The following is an 11,107-nucleotide window of genomic DNA, read 5'->3' on the forward strand; positions in this document are numbered from 1 at the left end:
TCCAGCCCCAAGATAATAAGATGTTTACAAAATTTCTTTTCTTTTCTGTTTTATACTTTTACAAAGATTTACTTATTTATTATGTATACAGTGTTCTGCCTGCATGTATTCCTCCAGACCAGAAGAGGGCACCAGATCTTATTAGAGATGGTTGTGAGTCACCATGTGGTTGATGGGAATTGAACTCAGGACCCCTGGAAGATCAGCTAGTGCTCTTAACCTCTGAGCCATCTCTCCAGCCCTCTTTGTTTCTTTTACATTAAGTGACTTACTTTTTGTATGCATACGTGTATGTGTGTGTGCATGACATGGCGTTGTGTGAAGGTCAAGGGGCAACTTTAGGGAGTTGGTTCTCTTCTCCGAGGCTCAAACTCAGGTCATCAGGCTTGATGACAAGTGCCTTTAACCACGGAGCCATCTCACTGGTCTTTCATTCTTTTACACATTTTAGATAGAGTCTTTAGCTCATGAGTCTTGTTCTTTACTTCCCGAGGGCTGGGATCACAGCACACACCATTACACCAGTTACTGCTGACAATCCAGCCTAGACCTTCCACACACTGGGCAAGCACACTGCACCCCAACCTCTGCAAAGTTTTCAAGTTCATCTTAGTTTGGAGTTGGGGAGGCAGGCTTGTCAACATGCCTCCTCTCCCACTCAGGGATTCTTAGTCAGGAGGTCTTCAGTAGGGTCCAGGACTCTGCACATTTGAAACTCATCCTGAGGAATCCTGCTGTGGGACTTAGACAAAAGCAACAGAGGTAGCTTTGCTTTTCTTCTCAGTAAATCCATTGAGTATGGACTTCTCCTCCGTCAAGATTGGACAAATCCCACAAGATGACGTTTCTAATCCTTTGTCACCAAAAAATAATTCCACAGAGGAATGCAGTTTCCAGGAAGACCCTTCCATTGTCCAGGGAGAGAAAATACACAGTAAAGCAAGGTGGAGCCAGAGAAGCCCACAAAGCAGGCAGGCCCACTCCAGTGAACAATACAGGTACCACACGGTGGAGCCAACACCATCTTCTCTTCATATCTTCTTTCTTTCTGGACCAGGTACCAGACATCCATGAGGCAGAACAAAGCCAGACAAAAAACACCTGATGTGAAGGCTTTAGCCATCATTAGAACCAAAGTTGCTATGGGTCATGGTTCTAGTGTCTGTCACTTGAGCCCTGCTAGCCACAGTCTTCACAGAATCCAGATGCCCAGGTGCTTGACCCCGAACAAACGAAGTCAATAAGATAGGAACTCTACCTGCTTGGCTGTGCCACGCACGCACGCACGCACGCACGCACGCACGCACGCACGCCCTCAGCTTCAGCATGACTTTGCCTGCATTCCTAATATGCCGTGAACAAGCACCTGTCACTGGCTGGTGTTAACATCAAGTCATGGAGACCTTTGATATTACCTCAAGCCTCGTCATAAATGAGAGCTGACATCATTTCAAAAGATCTGACAGGTTTGAATTCGGAAGTCACATCTTGTCGGAGCTGTCGTTGGCTTAATGTCATAATGCAGCTAAGAGTTCAGACAGGTATGCAAGTGACGACTTAGGCACCCCCCCTGCTCAGATGCAGGTACTGGCGGCTTGCTTTCCGCTCTTGTTTCTGAAGGGCAGGATGCTTAAAAGCCCCTCCCTCCCTCATTCCTTCTGTGAGGACTCCTTTAGTTACTCTGTGACATCCTGTCCCACCAGTAAGTAGAAATGGTGTGTGTGATACACAGTCCTGGTCCCAGGGAGGTGGCTCTGCTCCCTCCCCAGCTCTCCATCACATACACTTTGCTGATCCAGGACCTTTTGACACACGACCTCATAAAGGTACCAGCACCAACATGGAGAGCAAAGTGGTGGTTTTTGTTTTTGTTTTTTGTTTTTTGTTTTTGTTTTTGTTTTGGTATTTTGAGACAGAGTCTCTCACATTTCTATTTTTATATAAATATAAATAAATAAATAAAAGGATATAAATACATACATAAATCTTACCCTTAACAGATCATCTTCCATACCCTCAGTTTGGAGACCACTGACCTGACTGGAATCTTCCCAGCCCAGGACCCACATCTCTGAAACCCAGTCTTCCTTTTTCAGGAAGGGACCAACTCCCCCAATACACCCAAAAAACAAAACAACAACAACAACAAAAGCAAAAACAAACATGTGAACAGGCCCATACCACAGAAAGAAATTCTATCCCAGGAAAAAAATTGCACATTCCCGTTCATACTTCTACTTGTGAGTCTTCAAAGCCACATTCCCAATATCCTGCAATGTCCTGTGTCAGATAGGTCTACGATTGGGGGAAGGGAAGGTGGGGAGGGCACCAAGGAGTCTGAATTTGTGGAATTCCTTTGGATTTACAGGCGGTTGTCAAACTGCATTTCTGAAGGGACAGTGGCTGTGTGACTAGTCCGAGCATGGAGAAACAGCGGCCTCTGGTGGTGAAGATGTGAAATGCTTCCCAGGCGCTGGATTGCAGGTATCCATCACCACCAGCCAATGCCGTTGTCTAGAAAGTCCTTAACCCAGTCACCAGCAGAGGGCTTGCTTAGGTCTGATGAAAGAGAAAGGGGTGGGCCTCGTGCCCTGAAGAGGCACAAAAGATCTGCTGAGCCCCAGTAAGGCCATCATGGGACCCTTGTTCCTTCCAAACCCTAACCATTTTCAGAGTGGCTCGAATAACCTAAAAGATAAAAATGTGGGGACCATTTGCAGCCGCGTTCCCCTTTCACATGAAGTACCCACCTCTGACTTGTGGGTAGCCATCCTCACAGCCCTGAGAGGTGCCTGAGCTTGTGAAGTTTACTAATGTCATCTGTTCCTTGCTAGGCAGGGTTCTCACAATCCATGGTGGATGGTGTCCGGCTGAGACTGGGTTCCCGCCGGCTTGAAACCTTGGCTTTTCGTGCCCTCTTTCCTCCCTAGAGATTCTTTTCTCTCCCACCCATCACACCCCATCCTCCCATTTAGGGGCACTTTTACCTGCTTATCTCTCCACTAAGCACGAACCATCAGCACTCACATACCCCAGCCCGGAAATACAAGAGGACTGCTCGGTTGTTGGTGTATCATCATTGCTTCCGGGCTAGCTTGGAAGACAACCGCACTACACACACTGTAACAATTTTCTTGGAGAGGCCTGATGTAGCCACTCAGCTTAGGTAGAAAATGGGTGAAGAACCATGCATCACGAAAAGGAAAGCATGATTTCCATAAAAATACCCTGAAGCCAACTGATTTCCAAAGCTCATCTACTTGGGTACCTGTGGATGTTTCTCTTCTTCAGGTGAAAGGACCTGAAAACATCTCACCCTTCCCCTGCCTTGCCTGTCTCCCTGATGTGGAGTCCGTTTCTCTTGGCTCTGTCTTTTCAGGAAGCAAAGACACCAAGGAAGCAATAAATCCATGGACAAAGACGCTCACCCGCTCAAAGGTGTTTCCAATTTCTTCTAGACTAGTGTTAAACGCCATTAACTCCAGGAAAAGCTCAAGTGAACACAGCCATAGAGAACTAGCTGACTCCACTAAGTAGGACATATATTTATGTGAAAAGAGTGGGATAATTTGGCCAGGCAATGGTGGCTTTTTGCCTTTAATCCCAGCATTTGGGAGGCAGAGGCAGGTGGATCTCTGTGAGTTTGCTATCAGCCTGGTTTACAGAACAAGTTCCAGGACAGCCCGCCAGTGCTACATGGAGAAATCTTGTCTTGAACACCAGCACCACACTCTCAAAACAGAAAAAAAAAAAAAAGTGTGATAATTTAACAAAACCTTGAGGGCAAAACTGTTACAATAGGACTGTGGAAACAGCACTGAGGTACAGAGATGGTGGAATTCTCAGCACCCGTTTACTAGAAAAGGAAGCTGAAAGACAACATCTGGGGGTCTGAAGAGACGGCTCAGCAGGAAATTCGCTCGCAACCAAACCTGACTTGAGTTTGATCCCAGAAACCACACAGTGGAAGGAGAAATCCAACTCTTTGAAGCCATCCTCTAACCTTCATACATGGGCATGGGAACATGAGCGCTCACACGTGCACGTGAGCACACACACACACATACAGAGAGAGAGAGAGAGAGAGAGAGAGAGAGAGAGAGAGAGAGAGATTTTAAAAATGTAAAAAAAATTTTTAAAAAAGAGAGAGAAAAAAAAGGGATTAAAAAAAAAAAGCTTGAGAATGTAGACCAGGTCAAATGCATAGAGATCAGCCCACCTTTATCTTCCAAGTGCTGGGATTAAAGGCGTGTACCACTAAGTTTAGGGGTGAGAATTAGAAATAAAAATTGAAGGCGAGTGTTTTTGTTTTGTTTGTTTGTTTGTTTTTTGGTTTTTTTGAGACAGGGTTTCTCTGTGTAGCTTTGGAGCCTGTCCTGGAACTAACTCACTCTGTAGCCCAGGCTGGCCTCGAACTCACAGAGATCCGCCTGCCTCTGCCTCCTGAGTGCTGGGATTAAAGGCGTGTGCCACCATCACCCGGCAAGTTTTATGTTTTTAACCATGAGCTGAGCTGTACTTATTTTAATTATTAAAATCAAGCTTCACATACTTCTTTGATTTCCAAATATAATAATTTAGAATGTCTCAGAAACAAGTAAAATGGGCGATAGTGTTGATGACCATCTTTAAAGCAGAATGAAAAGACCAGCAGCTGAGAGATGTGGGCAGAAAATGAAGGGACACTCGGAATGGTCCAGATGCCTTACTCCAGGACAGAGGCGGAGATGAGAACAAGGAGGTCAGAAAAGGCCATTTCCCTGAAAAGACAGACTCGGCCATTGAGATACCCTGAAGAGAGAAGTTACGGAAGAGAAACACCCGTGGCCAGCGATTGTAGGAAACAATACTAAGCCACCAATCCAGAAAGAAATCACATTAAAACCTGGAGTCTGAGGATTGTGACCATAGCTCAGTGGGGGAGTTTTTGCCTAGCATGCCCGGGGTCCTGAATTTAATGTCTAACACTCAAAGGAAAAAAAATGTCAAAATTGATTTGTTTGTTTTGTTTTGTTTTTCTGAGACAGGATCCCTCTGTGTAGTCCTAGATGTTCTGGAACTAGCTTTGTGGACCTCAAACTCACAGAGAACCTCCCTAGTGCTGGACTTACAGGTCTGCACCACCATGGGCTAGTGGTGGTTTTGGGCTCACTTTGTTTTGAAACGGAATTGCACATAGCCCAGGCTAGCCTTGAACTCTGTGTGCTGAAGAAGATGACCTTGAATCCCTAATCTCCTGCTTTAATTTCCTAAGTTCTGAAGTGACTGGTATGCACCACCACCCCTAACCAAAGGGGCAAACTTTGTAAATTTGATAATATCTGGTAGTATTAATAAGGCAGGAATCAGACACCCAGATAACACTATGGAGAATGAAATGATACAACCTTTGTGTGGCGTAAATTAACCCTAAAAATCAAAATTTTAAATGCCTAAAGGCTCTCAGTGGTAGAGCACTTGCCTGGTATGTGCAAGGCCCTGGGGTTTGGTCTCTGCACTGCAAAAAATAATGATGACACAAATACCTCACTTTTTGTACCGGCACTGCTGATGTTAGGAGCTCATTCCTTGAATAAATTCACTAGAGGGGTGTTTCCTGCAGATTATATGAAGGACATTGTCTTAGTTAGGGTTTTCATTGCTGTGAAGAGACACCATGACTACAGCAACTTTTTTTTTTTTTAAGCAAACAAAAAGGCCTGTTTATTACTTCAGCCAGCCTGTGACTCTGGTCTTGTCCCTAGGACAGAGTCTGTGGCCCAATTATGGTTTCCATTTACTCAGGGCACCCACCTCCCGAAGCCAAAGCCCTGGTCCTTCTGCTGGGCAAACAGTAAGAGACAGAGTGGTAGGCTGCTGGTGGTTACATGTCAGCTGGGGGACCGGGGAAGGCCATTTTTTGAGCCGTGCTGTGAGAAAGCTTCCCACCTCTTCATCCCGGTAGGTCCAGGAGACCAGGAGGACCTCAGTACCGGGGTCCTCTGAGTGGGCGGCAGCCTGGATAAGAATGGACTCCACAGTCACAGAGCCATCAGGGAGGGGCTGTACACGGTGGTCTTTGAGGGTGCTCTTGAGGTGGCTGTACACACATAGGGCTGTTTCTTGCTCCTTGCATGTGTCCTGCAGGTACACAGGACAGGTGGAGCTCAGTTGGTGTGCTCAGCCAGGCCCAACTCCTTGAGGGCTTGCTCTGAGGATACCGGCCAGGAACTATGGTCTTTCATAGTTAGTGCGCCATGCAAGGGCAGAGGCTTTTGGGCCTCAGGGAGCAGTCCCTGCACCATCTCCCGCTTCAGCAGCCCCAGGGAGATGCTCACAGGGATGCTGGGGCTTGTGGGCAGCGTCACTGTCTCACCATTGGTCGGGTCAGCATGTAGCAGCTGACCCGGAATCCCTGCTCAGTCTTCTGCCTCAAGAACTCCATCATCTTGGCCTCGCCATGCACCAGCAGCACACTCTCCGGCTCTGCTTGTCCCACCAGTTGCACGATGCCCTTGGCATCAGCATGGGCACTGAATGACGTGTATCCCACTTGTGTCTTTACCTCCAGCACCTGACCCTCCTCCATCTCCAGCTTTCATTGCCTGCTAAGGATCTTGTGGCCCACAGTGCCTTGCACACAGTAGCCAGGCATGATGACCATGTTCTTCTCGTTTCCTGCCCACTTTCGAAAGATCTGCAGAGATTGGCCAGCATGCAGCATCCCAGTGTGGCAAACACAACCACGGGACCTGGGTTGTCAGCAAATGTCCAGTCAAAGGCTTTGATGTGCTAGAACTCAAACGTGTTCCTCTGGACAAATGTCTTACGTATTTTCTGGTTGGTCCAGGTGATGAAGAGCTTGTAGTAGTGGTTGGCCTTCTCTGTCAGGCCTGCAGAGAAGTAGATGGGCACCTCAGCATGCCCAGAAGGCTCAGAGGATGCAACTCTATGCCCCAGTGCAAACACAGAGATCAACACCTTCCACCACAGTCTCATGAACTTCCTTTTTTTTTTTTTTTTTTTTTGGTTCTTTGAGACAGGGTTTCTCCTGTGCAGCTTTGTGCCTTTCCTGGAACTCACTTGGTATCCCAGGCTGGCCTCGAACTCACAGAGATCCGCCTGGCTCTGCCTCCTGAGTGCTGGGATTAAAGGCGTATGCCACTACCGCTCGGCTGAACTTTCTTAAGGAAATCTTGCTCTCTGCAGCATTTGGAGTCTCGGATGGTTGTTGCATACATGGATTCTGTGATGAGCAAGTTGGGGAGACACTTGTCAATCGATGCAGCCCCCAAATGCTGGTCTAGGGTCATGTACGGCCTGCAGGAAGGGCTCGGACCTCGCATGCAGTTTAGGCCTTATGCCCAGCCATCACGACTCCCACACACTGCTATGGCAGCTCTTATAAAGAAAACATTTAACTGGGGTGGCTTGCTCACAGTTTCAGAGGTCCAGTCCATTATCATCATGGTGGGGAGCATGGTGGTATGCAGGCAGACATGGTGCTGGAGGAGGAGCTGGGAGTTCTACATCTTGCAGGCAGCAGGAAGTGGACTGAGACACTGGGCAGTATCCTGGGCATAGGAAACCTCAAAGCCCATCCCCACAGTGACACACTTCCTCCAACAAGGCCATATCTACTCCAACAAAGCCACACCTCCTAATAGTGCCACACCGTATAAGCTTATGGGGGCCAATTACATTCAAACTACCACAGACATCAAATTTAAAATGACCAAAATATCCATCAACCAGATATGTGGTTGTGATGTGACCAATTCTCATGCACTTGTAGGGCAAGCTGACTGATTGCTGAGCTCCAATGTAACCTAAGAGATGCCGAATAAGTGGGGTGTATACTTTGTATTTCTATTTTTTAAAGATTTATTTCTTCATTTATTTTTACATGTATGTTTCCCTGAGTGGTTTTATGTGCACTGCATGTGCAGATGCTGGTGGAGGCCATCAGATCCCCTGGAACTAGAGTTACAGGCAATTGTGAGCTGCCTGATGTGGGTGGAGGAATCGAACCCAGACCAACCGGCAGAGTGGATAAGTGCTCCTAACCACTGAGCTATCTCAGCAGCCCCTACCTTGTAAAAAGTGAATAATATACACCAGTATTAGCATCTTTACCTACCTGGATGCCCATGGAACGGGAGATGCTGGTGCTGTCTGTGGGGAGGGGCTGTGGGTGAGGACTGAAGAAAGGAGCCCTTCATCTCAGACTGGAAGAATCCTCGCTCTTCGAAAGCTAACATCCTATTCCACGCATGAGAACATAAACTGACATCCTCTCGTTGTAATGCCGAGTCCATCGTGGTTTTCTTAATATCTTTGGCATTAAGTAAAAGATGTTTTAGTTTTGTGCTTTATTTGTTTCCTTTTATAATTTGTACTACAGTTATTCATTTATTTTGTGTTCAGGGAGATATGCATGTGCCGTGGCTCATGAAAGGAGGTCATGGGGGAGTTGGTTCTCTTGTTCCACCACGTGGGTCCCCAGGATTGAGCTGAGGTTGTCATATCTTAAGTGCCTTTATGAGCCATCTTGCTGGCCCCAGGCTTGGTGTGGTTTTAAGGGATGCTCTAAGTGCAATGGAGACGAGTACAGAACACTCACATGTATCTGGGTGGAATTTCAGAACTTAAGGGGGAACACACATATGCTTCCAGAAAGAAAAAGAGAGGCCAAGTACAGATCGGGGGTGACAGCTGCCTCGATGTCAGATTTCAAAGCAGCTGGCTGCTACAGATGAAAAGCATGGTTTTCCAAGTTTTTAAAAAATATTTGAATCTGAAACTTGATAGTCAATTTTCTACCCAGAATGAAGAGCAAATAAAGACATTTTCTGAAATTCCATGAGTCAGATAATCTGCCACTACCTGCTTATGGAGAAATTACTTCAGGGGCTGGAGAAGTGGCTCAGCGGTCAAGAGCACTGGCTGCTCTTTCTCAGGACCTGTCTTAGGGTGCTTATTGCTGTGAAGAGACACCATGACCATGGCAACTCTTATAAAGAAAACATTTAATTGGGGTGGCTCGCTTACAGTTTCCGAAGTTCAGTGCATTATCATCATGACGGGGAGCATGGTGGGGCTGGAACTGAGAGTACTAATCTTTTAGGCAACAGGAAGTCAACTGAGACACTGGGTGGTATCCTGAGCATAGGAAACTGTGTTGGTATTGTTTTCCCCAAAATATTGTGTACTCTAATAAATTTATCTGGGTCAGAGAACAGACAGACTAAATACAAAGCTAGAAATGTGGCACTCACCTTTAATCCTAGCATTTCAGAGATAGAAATCTCTGATCTCTGTGAGTTCAAGGCACATTGTAAATAGCAAGCATGGTGACACACCTTTAATCAGAAAGCAGCCTTTAATCCTAGGGAGTGGTAGAAGCAAAAAGATATATAACGTGAGACAGACTAGATTGCTTAAGCATGTGCTTTAACATTCAGCAGTATTCAGTGAGACCATCCGGATGACTCAGAGGCTCAGTCTAGGAGAAAGACAGATTGAGATCGCGAGATACTGTGGCTTGCTTGTTCTCTGATCTACTATAACTTGCTCGGTTTTTTTATTTTTTTAATTCTGCTAAGAATCAAGCTTGCCACACTTCAAAGTTTTGCCACACCTCAAAGCTTGCCACAAAGTGGCACACTTCCTCCAACAAGGCCATACCTACTCTAACAAAGCCACACCTCCTATGGCTTATGTGGGCCAATTACATTCAAACTACCACATTCCACTCCCTGATCCCCATAAGCGTATAACAATATCATAATGCAAAATGCATTTAGTCCAATTTCAAAAGTCCCCATAGTCTATAACAATCTCAATAATGTTTAAAAGTCCGAAGTTCTAAGTTTCTTCGGAGATTCTGAGAGTCATGTAATCTCTTATCTGTAATCCCCTATAAAATCAAAATGAAAAAACAGATCACATACTTACAACATATAATGGCACAGGACATACGTTACCATTCCAAAATGTAGGGAAGGGAGCATAGTGAGGAAATACTGGACCAAAGCAAGACCTAAAACCAGCTGGGCAAACTCTAAACTCTGCATCTCCATGTCTGATGTCAAAACACTCTTCAGAGCTCCAACTCTTTTCAGCTTTGTTGACTGCAACACATTTCTTTCTCTATGTGGTGATTTCATTTAGATTGCTTTTTATATGTGTATATTTTAGGAAGCTTCTACTGTATGGTTTCTGTATTACCCCTCAAATGCCCCTAAATTTTAGCTGCTTCTATCTGTATTGCTTTCCACAATCCCCTTCCCCTCCCTACTTGATCCCCTGTTCCACCCCCATCCATTCATAATTGTAGTTATATATTATCTTTTCTATTTCCTTTCCTAACAAGATCTCTCTGTACCCTCTAGTCCTTTATAACTACACTCTGTGGTTCTATAAATGGTTGCTTGTCTATCATTGACTTTACAGCTAATATCCACATATAAGTAAATACATAACATAGTTGTCCTTCTGGGTCTGGGGATACATCACTCAGGAAGATTTTTCTCTAGTTCCATCCATTTGCCTGCAAAGTTCATGGTGTCCTTTTTTATTTTTATTTTTTATTTTTATTTTTGAGACAGGGTTTCTCTGTGTAGCTTTGGAGCCTGTCCTGGAACTCACTCTGTAGACCAGACTGGCCTTGAACTCATAGAGATCCACCTGGCTTTGCCTCCTGAGTGTTGGGATTAAAGGCGTGAGCCGTGAGCTACCATCACCCGGCTCATGGTGTCGTTTTTTTTTTTTTTTTTTTTTTTTTTTTTTTTTTTTTTTTTTTTTTTTTTTTAATGGCAGAGTAATACTCCATTCTGTAAATGTACCACTTTTCTTTAGCCATTTCTTCTGATGAGGACTATCAGGGCCATTTCTAATCTTTGGATATTATGAATAGAGCAACAATGAACATGGTAGGATAAGGCATCCCTTGGCACATCCCTAAGAGTGGCACAGATAGATCCCTAGGCAGATCAGTTCCCATCTTTCTGAGGAACCACCACACTGATTTGTAACATGATCCTCAAATATATATATATATATATATATATATATATATATATATATACCATGATCCTCAATGGTATGTATATATTATTATTTTATA

At 45.1% G+C, this 11,107-nt stretch overlaps 1 pseudogene; it reads right to left on the minus strand.

The window, feature by feature from the left end:
- Nucleotides 1-5,870: 5,870 nt before the first annotated feature.
- On the minus strand, nucleotides 5,871-6,978 carry LOC114693574 (annotated as a pseudogene).
- Nucleotides 6,979-11,107: the final 4,129 nt, after the last annotated feature.

Source organism: Peromyscus leucopus, chromosome 7 (assembly GCF_004664715.2).
Source record: "Peromyscus leucopus breed LL Stock chromosome 7, UCI_PerLeu_2.1, whole genome shotgun sequence".
Lineage (NCBI taxonomy): Eukaryota > Metazoa > Chordata > Mammalia > Rodentia > Cricetidae > Peromyscus > Peromyscus leucopus.